Source organism: Cardiocondyla obscurior, linkage group LG25, assembly GCF_019399895.1.
Source record: "Cardiocondyla obscurior isolate alpha-2009 linkage group LG25, Cobs3.1, whole genome shotgun sequence".
NCBI lineage: Eukaryota > Metazoa > Arthropoda > Insecta > Hymenoptera > Formicidae > Cardiocondyla > Cardiocondyla obscurior.
Window position 1 is genome coordinate 1160315 of NC_091888.1, and position 17613 is coordinate 1177927.

Here is a 17613-nt window from a genome sequence, read left to right on the forward strand (position 1 = left end):
GTTGATTTATGAGTTTAATCGTTTATTATAAAATTACTTTGTGGCTTTGATATTTTGTACTAATTTATTTTATGTCATTGCAAGAAAGTTAAACCTACCTACAAGAAAAAAAATGTATTTAAATTACTCGTCCGTAAGTTTTTTTTTAATTATTATTTTTTTTTTCATTTAAAATATTATTAAGACTTTTTTTGTGTTATGAATGTTGAAGATACTTCTAATTGCATTTATTTTACATTTGACTTGAGTAATGACGATATTGGATCCTTATTTAATTTACGGACGAGGACATGAAAGACATATCACAGACGCGACGTTAATGACTCGACGGCAAGGGTGCGAAATTGAAAAAAAGCGATGTTTGGAACGCGAAACCATTAAGTCGCCAAACTTCCACGGTGAAAACGAGACGCCTCTCCCGCTTCTGGATTTCTCTCGGCGAGAAGATCGGTCTCGCGCGCCAGACGATCGAACTTCCTGGAATCTTCCGGCGAGAGTAAATTGAAAGTATAAATTACAGATAAGGGATGCCGGACCCTTCGCGACTAGGAGGGTGCGGGGGAGGGAGGGGGCGATCGTTCTAGATCGTCTTGGAATGGGTGGTTGCACGAGAAGTCAGTCAGTTATGCCTTGAGCGTGATGCCCTTACCAATCAACTTCCTTAGGTAGCTTCAGCTCTCTCTCCTTCCGGTCCCTCTTCCGGCTCCTTCCGTCTCTCGTAGATCCAGATATTCCCAAGGAGCCGTCACCTTCCTTCTGCCTTTACCGCCTATATCTCGCTCCCGCGTATACGTGTGTGTTCGTGTGTACGGGTACGCGCGCGAGCTGCCTCATGCGCGTGCATTATGCACCAGTGTTCGAGCGTAGGAATGCCAAGCACGAGGCTTTCGCGGTAAGTGGAAATATTTCTGCCGTGGAAGCCGCAAAAGGTATCACTGTCAGGTAGCTGTTTCGTAGGTTGTTTAAGCGCGAGACTGAAACGTTTCGGCCCGAAATTCCGCGGTCGCTGCTTTTCCGCGAGTGCATCTTTTTTTTTTTTTTTTTTTTTTCTTTCTCTCGCCAGTAATCCAGTTGATAAGTTTAATGCGCGCGTCCGCAGTAATTATGACGGATCGATTAAAACTAACGAAATAAAAAGAACATTGGCGAAACTTTGCGGGCAAACTTGTCCGAGCGTAAACTTTGTAAAGGCGGAGATTGCATGGCGATGAAAGTAGCTCGGAAAGTTTCATGTTTTTGTAAGCATAAGAAGAGAGGGAAGGAGCCCGGAGAGAGAGTTGATGTTAAAATCACGTTGGAATTTTTCGGACGTATTAACGACGGTTGTTCCTCACGATCGAAACAATACTTTAATTAAAAAGCGATTCCAAGAATTTCGTTTACGCCTTTCACAATTTCATACAGTTTTCACGTAACTATTTCCTCAGGTTACTAAGCACGTTCACGGACGTAGGTACATGCATGTCGTGTGACGTTGTAACAGTAGAACTCGAAATACGTGACTTTCGTCGCAAATCGAAAGTGCATTTCTACGGTAAAAGCTGCGAAAAATGTTACTGACATATACCTACAATAATTTTTTTACTCGCGGTACATGACTCATTTCATTGGATTTAAATAACAGCATAGCGTTTTAAAAAAATAAAATTTATATTACAAAAATTTTATAACTCCTAATTTGTAAAATTGTGAAAGCTAATGCGCTACGTTCAGTCATTATATGAAAAGCACAAAATATTCTATTTCTATTAAAATAAAATATAACAATTTTAAATAAAAATTTGGTGTAATATATTCAATAGAGATGAATTCAAAGATTTAGACGAAAAAGCTTTATGAAAATGAACATAGAATTAAATTATATTTGGGACAAATTAATATTTTATCACGGTATAATTTAAGAATGATAAAAGAATGATAACGTCAGTAATTAAAAAAAAAAAAATTAAAAATTAATTTTATTTAATGTATATTACTCGCTCCTTTTCTGCATATTTCTCTTCTTTTACCACAAAATATCAAAGCCAGAAAGAAAGAAAGAGAGCAGATAGTTAATCAATTCTTTAATTATCGTTTATATGAGTTCCTTTCGTGTACGCATGGTCTTTAATCACCGGTATTTTATTTTATTTTTTTCCCCTCGTATTTGTTACGCGGCCGCGTCGATAATAAAAATCGAGTTAACCGAAATTTACTCGCCAGTTGTGCCACAGTGCGTGCTTGTAAGAAGTAAGGGCACTTTGGTGAGAGATAATTGCTTCGTCTAACGGAACAACGTTGTAACTGACGTCGCGGTGAAAAGTGAGGAAACCCGTGTGGCCGCGTTTATTTCATCTGTCACTCGGTCGAGCGACTCCCGGCTTTTCTTCGCGGCTGTCTCTACTAGTTCAAGGGATACGTGTTTAATGAGCAGTGGCGGAGGAACCGCCTAGATGTGTACGAAATAATCGCTAAGAATCTTGGGAAATACGGGATTTTCTCTTAGACTAAAAAATTCCTATTTTATTTTCAAATATTTTCCTACTTTTGTTAAGAATTTTATTAAATCAGGTTAGCTTCAAGATTATTTCATCTTGCAGTAAAAGCGCTGTTAGAATTTTCGTTGATACCTAAAGTAATTTATTTATAAAAGTAAGTTTTATCTTCTGAAGAATCGCTCATTAATTACTTTTTAAAAACTGAATAGTTGTAAAATATTAAACTCAATTTTATGTTGTAATATCAATTTTTTTAAAACGTTCCTAATTGAATTTTTCTCGTAGTTTTTAAATAGATTCGTGAAAAATCAATGAACCCCGGAATTTTGAAGTAATTTTATCATTTTTTATAACCCCAATGTTAGATTATTATATTTAATTTCCTTAAAAATAATAAAAACGTTGATCAACCTCGTTTATAATGCGATTGGTGAAAAAACTAATTAGATTATTAATCACAAATGCGAATTAAGTAGAAGTGGAAAGCAAAAGTCGTATCTTTCCTTGTTCAGTGAAACTTCGGCCATAAAACATCACTAAGAAAGTTTTCACCGTGAAAGCTTTTTCTCGTAAAGATCTCTTAAAGTGACCAATTGTACGTAATTAACATACATATACCGAACGCGCAAAAACTTTCAAGTGAACCACTATCGTCTTTCTCTGTTTGAAATTACTACGACTCGTTGCTGCATTGTTTTGTAAAATACTTAACATTTTTAGTTATACTAGAGATTGTAAATCGTGCGCCTCGAACAAGTTATTAATTTCGAACATTAGTCAATTATATTAATAATTACGATTGAATAACCTACAGTCGACGGCGTGCTGCTGACTCAAGAGATTTTAATGACAAGCTACAAAAAAAATGTTGCGACTTACCAATCAGCAAGAACAGCGGAGTTGTTGCGTTCTGCTGGTGACTGTAACAAAAAAGAAAAATATTAATTTAGACATGTATATTAATTAATAAAATTAATAAAAAAAAAGGTACAAAATTTTTTTAAATGAAGATTTTATTTCAAAAATGTATACTTACTTAAGAGTTGCTCCGCCGATGCAGGATGCCCGTCCCGGGCCTGCTCCTCCTCTCAGTTGGGACGTGACGAGCCATCCTTCCGCGCACTAGAAACTCGCGAACGCGCCCGAATCAATTACTGTTGCGTAAAACAAACGCCCGGTAACTATCGGCACTCGCGAAACGACCGACGAACCGATCGCGGTTCGTATAATTTAATATCGACGTGCGGCACTTTATTTTTCATTGAACTCCTGATCTGAAACAGAAAATTAACAAATTATGTTGCAAATATTAAATATAAGTAAATAAAATAATTAAAAAAAATGTTATTAAAAATCTGAACTATTTAATTCCAAAAAAAAAAAATTATGCTTACCCTGGGGTTGCTCCGGTGGCGCAGGATACCCTTCCTGGGCCTCCTCCTCCTCTCAGAATGTCTGCGGGATGTCGGGTTGATCCGTCCTCAGAGGCAGGGTATTATCTGAAACATAAAAATTGTAGTTAGTATTCTGCTCCGTTCAATGTCTTAGAGAGCGCGTATTATTTACCGTACCGCGCGCGTGTTTTGGTGCCGAGTGACCTCGTCGCACATTCCAACGCTAACGCAGCTACCGCGGACCGTCCCTCCCACTCCCCGCGCTCCCCGCGCCTACAGCAGTTTGCTACGCAGATCTAGAACTTCGGTTCTTACAATATTTCGATCGCGAACGTTGCAGCTTTACAATGCTCGCGTATTATCGCCTAACTACAAGTACGCGACGTATTATGGAGGAATAAAGAACAAAGTAATTCACCTTTATTCGCCTGGTCGAATGTCGGTGGATGGTTAACAGCGGTGTCCCGTACGATACGCTGCGGTTCGGAAGGTTCTAAGGACGAGGCGAAACACGGGTACGCAACGATAAGCGTTAAAGAACACACGCAGATGCTCCGATATCCGTCGCGAAAACCGGTTCTCTCCACGCGGCCGGCGTATTCACCTGTACGTAATGGAATGAGCTGCGGGGCGCGGTGAGTCCCTAGCGCGGTCGCGATCAGGCGATCGTAGGGGAGCGCTGTGATTGGTCGGCGCGCTGGCGTCCCCCCTCATCTCCCCGGACCGCTACCGAGCGCTGAATATGAACGCTGGTGAGGCGCGGGGTATTGGAACTATTATGGTTTCGGAAAAAATATCCTACTTGTAAATTAAACGAAACGTTAAAATTGTCCAATTAAAATCAATTAAAAAATTAATTTATTAATTCGTCGGAATTAAAATTACGTACGCACATAATTTTATTACTAAGACAGTAAACTGTTATCGATCTGTTTTCTTTACTCTTCAGATTTGTCAGAAACCAGAATAGAATTACATTTAAAATAGTTTTAGAAATTAAATAATATAATTAATTTGTCTTTCTCGAGTGTCTGCATCGCGCAAAACATTTTTTGACGAAATGGTATGATAAATATGGCATTCGCCAAATTTCAGCGTGCTTTAAAGATCATAACGTTTTTCTTCTTTCTTCCTCTTAACAATGTAATTTATCATGCAAGAACGCCTGGTGGCATATTTCGTCAGTCAGGGCAATGGTATTTATTTGTATTTCATTTTGTAATTACCCCGTTGCATCTGACACGAGAGGAGTAATCGTGCCCCGAAGAATGTGCAAAATTTCATTAACGACGCCGTGAGCGCATCGAATGAGACTTCAAAGAGATGCCAGTAGTTTCACGGATGGCACAATCATTCCACTGTGTAGCAAGAAAGTAGGAAGACGTAATGACATTTAACACCGACGTAGTAGAGACGCCTCATTTAATTCCCTCTTAACAATTATATTAGGTACATTCACACTGATAACGAGCCTTTAATAATCCTACACGAATAAATTACAATTCCCATTTCAGTCACAGTGAGAAAAATATTGAATATTAAAGATTCATAAACAAAATTTTAATAGTTATATTAAATACAACGTTTTAAAAATTCTGTAGTTTATTAAGAAAATTCAGTAAGAGCTTATACTTTACTTAAATCATTCGCGTACAAAAGTTTCTCTCCAAAGAAACATGAAAACGAAGATGACACAAAAGCTCGGCACGCCTACCCTGTGAATTACCGTCTCTCGTCGTTAACCCTTTTCGGAATGCAAAGACTGGCCCCAGTGAAAAAGGGCCCTCGAGTACCATCAACAGCCGTCTCACTTCAAGTCTCTTTCCTACTTTTCTTTATTTTTCTGTTCTGTTATCCCTCTCAATTTTACACGTCGCAGAAACTTTCTGCCGCAGCCCTGGCACGCGTCTTAGACGCTGCGAGAATATTAAATTTCTGGCGCATAAATTAAAAGATAGCGGCTTTCCACTCCGGTTGCGTATAAATTTTGCGCGAGTCGAGAAAGAGTTGGTGTGTGAAGGCTGCTAGACAGGAGGTTTATACCTAGTTGGATGAAGAAAAGCGAGGCATCGGTTGTACGCATCGATACCACCTGATATTGCAATACTATTAAAAGAAAGGAAATTTATATACAGCTTTATTATTCTTCTCTTGCGTTATTTTTAACGCTTCTTAATTCTAGTTTTGTTTACGATTCAATTATTTAAAAAAAAAAGGAAATAATTATTTATTATGTATAATTATTAAAATGCCTTGAAGTCTTTTTCTTTTTTTTTCCTTTTCGTTAAATCAATACATGTAAGAAAAATGGAAAATGTTAAACAAGAATTACAGACTTTTTCATTTCTCTTGGTAGTAAAGTAATCCTGTACATTATATTCTGCAAAGTATGTATACATATATCTTTAATGCGAAGAAAAATTCAGTAATGAAGTTTGTGATCTTTACTGAGGTTTCTTTTTAATATTTTTCTTCGTGTCTTTTATATGAATATGAGAAAAGGATTGGTTAAAATAAAAATATTTTTCTCTCTTCACTCATTAGCGGAGCTGTATATCTTTATTTTTGCGTATCTATTTTTCTTTTATCTTTTTGATAACGCACATCTTGCCTGCTGCCAACCATTAATTTTTTTTCTATCTTTTAAGATATCCTTTGCTCAAACGATACAAAATCACAGAGAAGGACATTTTTAACTTCGCTGCTAAAAAACACGCTACAAGACTTTTTACCTTTTCCTCTAAACAGAAACGAATGTAAATTAATCCTTAAGATTTCTTACACTTACATCAGAATTTATTTTTAAAAATTAAATATGATTATTTGCAACAAGAGTTTAGACGCGAGAAAAAAAAATCCTGTACTCGTAATTAAAGTTATAACTAATATTATCGACTTGTTAAACTCGCGTTATCGATATTGGGCAGAACGTGCAACTTTCTAGGCCTATATGTTATCTTCATTAGTGGCACACTAGCTGCGTGGCAATTCTATAGTGTTCCTTTAGTGACGGAGGTGTAAATTGTGCGCCAAATATTCTTGAAATGAATATCCGTTCATTTAATACGGATTGAAGGTACGCGACCAATGGCGCGATATGAGGTTTCACGATGATGAGAGGACGCGGGCACGTATGAAAACCACAGAAAATGCAGGAAAAAGGGGAAGAATATGGGGTGGTCTTTGTAGAAATTATTCCATATGAAAAACGTCTCACATTTCTGGCTCTTTTACCTGCGCGAAAGAATACACGTATGTGTTACGTACGTGTTATGCGAAGATATACAGCGGCGGAATTTCAGTTTACTTCGTTAACGAACAGGAATGTTGCATATAAAGACACTAATTAAACTAATTTATCACGAGGCTAAAATACATTAAATATTCCCGTCTGCTGTGTTCGGTCCAACGATATTTTTATCCAAAGTTATTAGAATACTTCTCGTACATTATATTATAACGTATACATGTTGTATTAGTTGTATCGTTTGCGCGAATGGAATTTAAATATATTTTCTTTCGCGCAAGCGATCGAGCTTGCAGAATCTTTGTAAGCGTAATCAGAATTAAGCGTACAAAAAATGCTTATGTTATAAATATTTTGTTACAGGTGAGTTAACGTCACGTTGTGTCAGTGGGGTGGTAAGTTTTTTAGACATTCATTCTTTAAAATATCACGCGATACTTTTCGTAGGTACTCGGTAATTCAAGCCACTTTGCTCGCCTTATAAAAATGCGTAAAAATATTGCTCTAGTGATTCGAAAAGATATAAAGTATTGCCGGGCGAATAATCGATTGAAATAAATATTGTATACATATTTTGAAATTAGAATTTTATTATCGTACGAAAGCATTTGAGTTCACGCGCGCTTTAAAGCGCTTAAATTATTAACGTGAAATTAATTGTAAGTATAAGAAGATTTATTATCTTTTCATTAACCATTATGCTATCACGTATGACTACTATTCTCTAAGAAGATAATGTTCGTACACGAGATCGACGGCACGGAAAGTGCGTGCGAGACAAATTGTCTCTCGCGGCAGATTTCCAGAATAAATTATTTTCATTTGCATACTTAAGCAGTCGGAGCGCGTCGACCACTCCGTTTTTAATCTCGAAACAACCCTATTTTCTCCCGTTCTTCCACGTCGCGGCCTCCTCCTTCTCCGGTCCCGCGTACGTCTCTGGCGAGCCTCCGGGTTCTCGCTATTCGCGAGCCTCGCCGATTTATCACCCCAACTTATTTCTCGGCACTCAACGTTCCCATCACCCTTCCCTCGTGCTCCCATCTTCTCTCGCGCTCTCTTTTCGCCAACGTTTGCCATTCTTAGCCCGTTCTTCGCGCCGTCCTACGCCCGCACTCGTGTTGCTCCCATCTCATTACCACCGCCACTTTCGACCCCCGTGTCGTTTCCGTTGCACGGCCCGCGCTTTTCATTTCAACCCCTTCACCTCCCCCCTCCCTCTTTCATATTATTTTCCTCGCTAATAGTCTCATTCGCTCTCTTCACCGGCGTTATCTGTAAAAGGCGGCACATCGAAATACTCGTGTAATCGATAACTAGCCATGCATAAGGCAACCGTGCAATCTCCAAATGTTTTCGTACGAGAAATTGAGCTCGCTTGTATTTTGCTAGATCCTTTTTTTTCTTTTTTTTTTTTAATAAACTCGATTAATACGAAATCGTCGCCGTTTGTGCTTCTTGCCGGATTAATTCGCTTCTACGCGTTCGATTTAGAAAATGTGTATCTCATAAATACAGCTCGTAAATGTAATTAATTAGTTTCAATACTCCGATGAATAACACGCGAACATTTGGAAGACGTAATTTCTTAAATTATGATTTTCTTTCAAAGCTGACGCGGTGCTCGGCAATTTGGATAAAAGTACACGGTCGGAAAACGTGGCACATACATAGGTATATGTTAGGGGAGAGCGTGACATCCGCTTCGTGTTTTCTGAGAGTCCTCCATTACAGAGAAGCCCTCGGTTCTAAAACGGAAGCAGGCCGAGCGTTACACCACTTCGCATTAACCTACGGTAATGCATGCGCATTCGGGATTATTAATTACATTTTCCGTGAAAAACGTTTGTCTTACCTAGGATGCGCGCGGGGCCGGTTATTTCTTATGAAGCATTTTGCTTAGCTCGCCGCGACCTTAATACCCGAGAAAAAGTGATGTGCTTTAAGCCGATTATAAAGCGGTTGCAATGGAAAAAATTTGACACTTGAAAGTTGAAGTTGGAAAAAAAAAAGATACGCGTGACAAAATATATATTTAACATATCATTCGTTGCATGTGAAAACGTTGCAGTTTCTCCTACTTTATTTCGTCACAATTTTTTTTATCATATCTTTGGACAAGTCCGCGTTGCATGCTTCGCGGATATTTCGACAATAACCTTCCCGAAAGAAATTATTTATCCGAATTGAAGAATACCATAATGGAGATGCAAGTCACGAAGACGACTCGTGTTTTTATAGAATGCGAAAGAATAGAAAGTTGCGCTATCGATCTGGTATAACCAACGCGAAAGGGTAAAACATAATTTACTCGAAAACTTGACAGGGGTGCAGAAGAAACCTTTATTAGAGCGTGACCGTTCGCGAGATTTTCTTTAAAAAGTTCCAAAGTTTTTCTTCTCATTGACGCTTTTCCCGCGGCGCATAGTGTAGAATTAAAAGAAATTTTCTCTCGCGATACGCATAAAAAGGTTACGTTCGACGAAACCCGTCAGGGCAACCCTGAAGGGGTTTAATAAGGTCAAATTGACGGAAGTTTTCCGTCCGTGTTTCCCTTCTCTCACCCATTTTCTCACGCCCGTCTTTCGACGGCTTCGTAATGTAACAGCTTTTTTTTCTTTTTTTTTTTCATCAGTACGGTCGGGTGTTCGTGGACGGTGTTTTGTATGAAAAGTAGACCATAATGCGCAACGCCGCGTGAATGAGTTTCGAAACTGTTCTGACCTATCTTACGTAGATACAAGCGCTTTTACGATCTCATTGCGTTACAGAAACGTTCATTCGAGCTCTCGGTGCATACAAGTCATATTCTTTTCATAATACGCATTGTTATTTTGCATATTAATTTCCCTGAAGTATAATTAATTTTTTATAACTTTCAGCTAACTTTAAAAAAAAAATTATTTTTGTATGATTATTAAAAAATAAAAATTTATATCCTTTAATAAAATTTTAAAAGATAACCAATATCTTGAATGAAATAAAAAGATCTTACGAAACTTTGCTAAAAAATACAAATATTTTTCAAATAATTATAATAATTTTTATAATTTTTACTAAAATAATTATATTTTAGGGAATAAAAATAAAAATAATATCGCATGTTATAAAAATGCGACATATAGGTATTAAACTATGCAATGGAAGATACGTGCGTATTTGATTCTTTAAAACATAATTCATGGAATGAGTAAAAAGACTAGTCACATTTTTCCTTCGTTACTTAAATCTTGCATATTATGTTATATGCGACTGTAACACTGACATCGAGCAAGAAAATTATAAGGGTGTAACTGCTTTGATCTTACAGCTTGTCATCCTGCTCATCTAAGATTCAATGAATCCCTAGACGAAAATTTCTTTCCGAAAATCGTTCTCTCTTCTCCGTAACGTCATCTTATTTGTTCCTTGTACATCGTGCCGAGGATCTTCCGTCTTTTCGTCCGCCCGTGACGACATGGATGACGGATCGGAAAGCGGCAATACATTTGGTCGGGCCCTCGAAGAAGCATGCGCTCTCGAAGTCTCGTATCATTACTAATTCATGTGATCCTTTCTCCCGTTTCGAAAATAGAATAAAATAGGAATGATCGGGCCAAGCAGGTAACGTCAAAGGAACGTAAATTCAAAGCGTGCATACCGGAGCAATATCATTCGCTACGCAAATTCAGTATCTTTCGCGACGCAGTTATCGGCAAAAGAACAAGAAAGGTTTACAAAAATTTCTGAACTCCACCTCGAAAGAGTTACGTCGTCGTATATTGTTTTGATCCTTCGTTGCGCAGATTGCACAACGCGTAAACTTCCAACGCAAAATTATTATTATTATCGTTATCTCGCGCAGTGTACTATTTCGTTCGATAATACAGTTAAACATTTCAGTTTCATAATGTTACCTCAGTTAGGAACGTTATACGTGGGTACAGGCAAACAAGCCGTAACAAAACTTTCCGGAAACGTTAGTTGTATCATTATGATTTCATAATCTTCTCGCTACCTCGAGGATCTGCATTTTTTAACGCACCGTGGACGCGAGACGAAGGAAAGGGTGAGCGAGCGATTGTTCAGCAACTATGTATATTTCGATGGCGAGTGCAACGAAATCGCCCGGTGCGGCTTATCCGCAGAGAAACCGCGGTGGTAGCACCACCGTGTAGCACGTGGTAGCGACGAGTTGGACGGGTATGATGTTTGAACGCATTTGAATATCAGGAAATGAAGCCTCTTGTCCCATGAGGCGACATCACACAGATGAGAGACGCAGGGATAACGGGGTGAGACAAAAGGGAGGAAAGAGAAAAAGAGAGAGAGAGAGAGAAAAAGCCGTGCAAAAGGAGGTAGGAGAGACCAAACTTTGAACGAACGAACTGTGGTAGTGCTATTTGAATAATACTTTGCATTCAAATGCCAGATCCGATAAAAGAAATCGTCCCGCTACTTGAAATATCCCATTACGCGCTATTATCTCTTCGCTGTCAACTGAGACGGTCTTCACCGGTCAACCCGATGTCTTATTTAACGTCTTTCGTTGTACACATACGTTCTACGGTCACTGACTGATTTTTACTAATGTACAATAAATTTAATCTCGATTTAATTTAATTAAAATTTTTTTTCTTTTTTTCTTAATTTTTGGAACTAAAAGAGAAGTTAATTTATATTAATAAAAATATTTTTTATAGCATTTTTTATATTTTTATTAATTTATAATTAATTATAATGATGGAATTAGTATTAATCAAGTGAGCGAAAACTAGGAACAAATAATTTCAGCTATTCCTTTAGTATCGATAATTTTCGAGACTATTAAAGCGGATATTAAAGCTTGATCAATTAACTCGTAACATAATTCTAAATAATTTACGCGGTCATTAGTGTAATATGCTAATTGCCCCGCAAAGGTGAAACAAAGGTAAGGCAGATTCTTTTTTATTTTTGAACCGAACAATGACTATTTTCTCACGGTTTCAAGTATGATTTCCGAGAACAAGTCTCTCTTTCGGCGGCGAAGAAAGGAAAACTTTTTCGCGAAAATGTAAGAATTCCTTTCAATCCGATAAACGTCTCTTTTTAAGGGATTTCTATTTCGAGCTCTTCTCTTTGTGGTTGGTAGCCTGATGGCTCGAAGTTCCCTACATTTTCTATATTCATACGGCGATGGATGGTTTCTTCTTATTCTTCTCCGCTTCTGAAATTACTTTTCTGTTTTCTTTTTTTCTTTTTCTTTTACCCATTCTTTACCCATTTCCGTTATTCCGTCGTTCAATTCATTTTTACACCAACTTAATTTTCCTAACGAAGAACGATGCGCGATCACGTATGTCAATAATTGCTGTTTTTAAAGAACTCTTTTCTTTGCTTCTGCAGAAAGCACACGTTATGATATTCTTGAAGTAGCCTGCTATATTTGCAAGCAAAAAATTTAACGCGTTATAAGATCATAATGCATTTTTACAATTAGGTCAATCATTTATAGAAATTTACGAGATAACTCGAATTAACTAAAATAAATCTGAACGGATCTATCAATAATGCAAATTACGGAATTTATTTTATTGTAATAAAAAAAAGTGAGTTATTGGAAATGATTTAATTTAATGGATTAGTTTAAGACATATTAATACGCGATACCTTCTAAACAAAAATATTTTTCATATCGTGATATTTCTTATATCATAAATCTTATATACTATGCATCTAAGATTTCTTGTGTCTTTATTACTTCACTTTCAAGAGTTTTACATGTATATTTACTGCGAATAAAAAATGCACAACGTTTTTATTATACGAGCCATTTTGAAAAGACCGTTCGTCTATTATTAAAGTGTGATAGCACGAGAGTGCCTATTATGCGAGTCGCGTTGAAAAGTTTTGCGAATAGAGAAGCTAGTGCCGTCGGCAATGAGATTCCTCTGAATTTAATGTGCTCCACTCGACGGAGTGACTTTGCTCCTTATTCCTCTTTCTGCCTCACTTCTCATTTTGTGCGATAATTACACCAAATGTATGCGAATCGGAAGTAAGTTTTAATCAAATTTGTTGGTAAGTAGGCCGAATTTATTTGTTACCCCATTACGCGGTCTGATTTGTTGATAAATGTGGCCGTATATTACGTTAAATTCTATTTTCCATTGCTTTTCTACAATTTTTTTACTTTTTCAGATTTCTAAATATTTCTTTAATTACAGTTGATGATGATTGAAGACTTACACGAATATTTTATACACTACATTGGCACGGGTCTAATATTTGCTTATAACTAACATAATTCTCTAAATTATTTTATATCTTCTTTTAATATGAAGTTAACGTTACCCTAGTGTCCATAAAATATTCATGTCACATGTCACTAAACGTGCAATAAATTTATTTAAACCATTTAATGTTGATAAAATTATTTGACAGCGCAATAATTTAATAAAAATTACTGATACGCTCAATTGCTTACGTGATAAAGTACATTAATTGAAATTCATTTAATTTATAGTCAACTCGAAGTTCTACGTTTCTTATTTTGTACATTACGTTGCTTATTATATTTCTAAAGTTGCTCTTTACCGTCTTTTTTTAGATTACATGCAATGTACTTGGTAGTTTATCATTTATAAGCTGGCGTGTATATCCATCCGATATTTCGCGGATGGCAATCTATCCGTGACAGAACTCTCTATATAGCACCATCCACATGTTTCTCGATTTCCTGTTCTGCTTCAGTCCTTTTTTTTTTTTTTTATCCGCTATTGTTGGCATACCATCGTTACGTGCATACTACTGAGCTTTAGATACAGATTAGAAAGCTGGCTTCCAGTAAACCAAAATAAAAGCGAGGAAGTTGGAATCGATTTACCATCACAAAACACAATGTACACTTGGCGTTTGGAGTTATTCAGATAGCTGTTATTTATTACAGAGGCAGTAATTTCATCGAGAGAAGGTAGTCATCTGACGCAAAATCCCCGTCGGAGTTAGTAAGGATAATTCTAGACAGAGCCAGCGCGCACGTTTCAGAAATTTTATTTCCCTACTTTTGAAATTGCGAGAGCTGTACCGTACTTCGACTTCCTGCTTGGATATCATTTTGTCCGCGCATACATTTTTAATCTCGCGTAAAAAGAGAAAGAAATTTGTTTTCTTAAAATATAAGATACGCCGCGAAAGAAATCCCTTTGTGCAATTACGTTCAAACTTTCTAATACGTTTCGAACAGGCGCGTGATCTTTTACGAAAAACATTTGCCGATGGCTTCGACAAACATCGCAATTATTATTTCAACGCATCCCTATCGACGACGTCGTCAAATCTATCGCTAGCATAAGACTTTTCAATTGGACACAGCTGCTGTATGTTACTGAGAAAAAGACTGCGAGATTGACGTGCTTGTATAAGTATGTATATGTATATTACACATATACATACGCGCGACATGTATCCTACTGAATAGACAGCAATGTAGGCTCCATCGGTAGCAGATGGTTTCGCTATTGACGTATACCTGCCTATCAGGCTATACCGTACTCTCACCAACTCGATTTTTCTTCTTCTCCCTCCCTCCCCTTCTTTCTCTCTTCTCGGAGAGGAGTAAGGATCCGGTAAGATCGACGATTGTAATATACTTTCCTTAAATTCGCAAGTCTCGGGAGAAAGAGAGCCGTTTTCGAGGCTGGAATCTAATTTTCTTTGTATCTGCGACGCCTCGTACTGAGCTTTAAAGCTGTTTCGCATCGATTTGCAACATCGACGTCCTATCTCTCTCTCGATTATTACTTTCTGACGTTACCCCGAAGCGTATGCCAAATACTGGCACGTACGTTTTAAATCCCGACGACTCGTAGAGCAGAACTGGCGTGATATCAACAGATTTTAATCTTAACGTTTACGATTATTTGCGACAATTAGTAAAAATAGAAATATAGTTATTTGTAAAACGTGGTCTTATTATTGCACGAAGCGTTGTCGCATCCGACATTTATTTCGAGCTTACGTTTCGCCGTTGACTTTTTCGGAATTTTGTTGTACCCACGGCAGTTTCGATACACCTATCTAAAATTCGAGGAAGCGGGAAACAGGTCCGGGAATTGGAACTGGTCGCGTATACCTTTCTTAGCGAATTCGCCTAGCGCCATTTCATTTGCGCTCTACGTCCTAGTGCAATATTCTCGCAAGGAACGCAGGGAAGATAGCGGAGCAACATACAGTCGCAATGTACATGCCAATTTCGAGATAACGGGCCGACCGAGTAATTCGACCGGCCACGTGAGACGGCGGGAATGAAATTATAATTATAACGTCACGTTTGCGGCAAATTTCGCTAGTAATTTATGAAAGCAATGCCCCTATTCGAAGTGATTAAATTTAGTACCTCTAATAAAATCGATTGCTGTAACTATTACAATATGAAATCCTCATAATTAAATAATAGAACTTAAAAATATACATATATATAAAATTTTTAAAGCAAATAAAATAAAATATCATTAATAATAGACATTTTCTTATTATTATATCGAAATGTATCAATTACTTGCATGATAATATGATAAATTTAAGATAGCTTTAACACGGTGTATAACATTGTAGACATAAAACACGGCTAGTTTTGATTAAATTTATATCAATTAGTAATTTAATATAATTAAACGCAATGCCTTTTTTAAAAAAAGAATAATATATACGTAAAAATATAATTTACTTATAATATTTGTAATTTTATTCAAATTTACTTTAATTCGTTAAATATCTCGTTATTTTTATTATTTGTTAGACGTATTCATTTTGAACTAAGTTAATGTATTATTTTATTAATATTAAGTTAACCAAATTAATACATACGATAAATAATAAACACAGTAACAAAGCTTTTAGCTATTTTAGCGTTCAAGAGAATTTTGTTGCAATTCAGTGGCACAATTGTTCGTGCACGCGATATGCATGAAAACGGTATGATTTTATAAAGTCATCATATACGTGAGCTATGAACTGTTATAGAACCGCACGTCAATTTCGAAGTAATACATTCAGAGACTCCAATTTAAAAATCGAAACGACGGAATGGAATCCAAATTGCTTCGGACCGGTTGTGATAAAAAATACATTCGATATTGAGTATAGCGCGTGCGGACAGTGCGCCCTATACGTATAAATATAAGTAACGAGATTTGATGCAAAAACTGAAGCACCGATAATATTCATTAGATATATCTTCTCTTCCCGCCGCAGTAACTGAAATCCGCGCAGCTACGCGGAATGATCTTCCGGTGTAATTAATGCGTCATATTTATTCATCCCTCTTTTGCATGTAAATGCCCGTCATTTACATCACCGACTAATTGCAATTATATCATAACGTGGTTGGAAACAGCGTAAAAGCATCAATTCCGCCGAGAATGCACAAGGCGCATCGTATCCATGAGGCGCAGCTCGCGCGTAGGAACTAATACAGTAAACTCAGACTATTCCTCATCTATCTCATCTTAACTTTGGTGTTTGTCTTCAAAACTCATTGTCGTATCGGTTCAATGTGGAGTTAAGCATCGTCAGAAGGCAGCATGCAGAAGTTTCGGCGAAGCCGTCACGCGGCGTCAAATATTCCCGCACACGAGGAGAAGGGCGGGGAGGAAAAAAAAAAGCAGTACGTACTCGGTGATTGATGGGCTTCAGGAATTAATGTGCCGTATACGAACGGAAAAAAAAAGAGGGCAGGAGAGAAGCTAAAAGTGTATGGAAACGTGACACATTTGCGTCATGTCGAATGAGTAATGTATCTATTTCCACATTGTTTGGCTTGCATTCTGCATTAAAGTCGCGGACCGGCTAAAATAACTTTATTAACACTACAAGTGGACGTGCAATAAAATATTAATAATTGATACGTCTAATGGTAACGACTAAAATTAAGCTCGAGCTAAATGACAAATTTTTTAATATTATAGTATTAAAGTAAAGGGTTTTTTTTTTCTTTTTTCGCTATTTTTGCAATATAGTATAAAGTTACTTTTAATATTTTAAAAAAAAGATTAACTCTTTAAAATGAGATATTCTTGTTTAAAATGAGCAGGAAACAGCAGCCGTGCCCGTCTTGCAAGAACTGCTTGTCTGGTCGATGGGCGCGAACGTTTGTCCGAAATATGAGGGGGTGTTTAGGGACCACCCAGTATTCCCACTCCAATTCAAGTAATGGAGTCTGAAACATTCCTCTCACACCGCTTTCTGTCCGACATCTCTCTTCCCTCTGCGCTTCTCTCCATCCTGGACGAGCATGCCTCGGCGGTCCGAGTCGCCTATTGCTGTCTTACGTTTGCCGCCCGTCGACATAAATATGTTGCCCGAGTTAGGGAGTTGGCGAGCTAGTATTTATCAATCCTACGAGTTCGTCATTACTCAACGATTTCTGATAAACTTGCATCCTTTAACGTCAAACATGTTATAAGAATCATTAATTGGGTAGAAAACTTTGGAACCGAGCAGTTTATTCAAAAGTAGATCGGTTTTATATTTC

The 17613-nt window shown here is 37.3% G+C and overlaps 1 protein-coding gene and 1 long non-coding RNA gene across 7 annotated transcripts in view; one reads left to right on the plus strand and one right to left on the minus strand.

The window, feature by feature from the left end:
* Nucleotides 1–7475, minus strand: part of LOC139111811 (uncharacterized) — a 78835-nt gene extending 71360 nt beyond the window's left edge. The window contains exons 1-2 of the long non-coding RNA XR_011547279.1: nt 3514–7475; nt 3357–3397 (exon numbers count right to left, since the gene is read on the minus strand). This is a non-coding gene — a long non-coding RNA (uncharacterized lncRNA). The remainder of the gene's footprint in view (nt 1–3356; nt 3398–3513) is intronic.
* LOC139111810 (lachesin) overlaps nt 1–17613 on the plus strand; it is a 212792-nt gene that overhangs the window by 114341 nt on the left and 80838 nt on the right. The gene's annotated exons all lie outside the window — the stretch shown is intronic.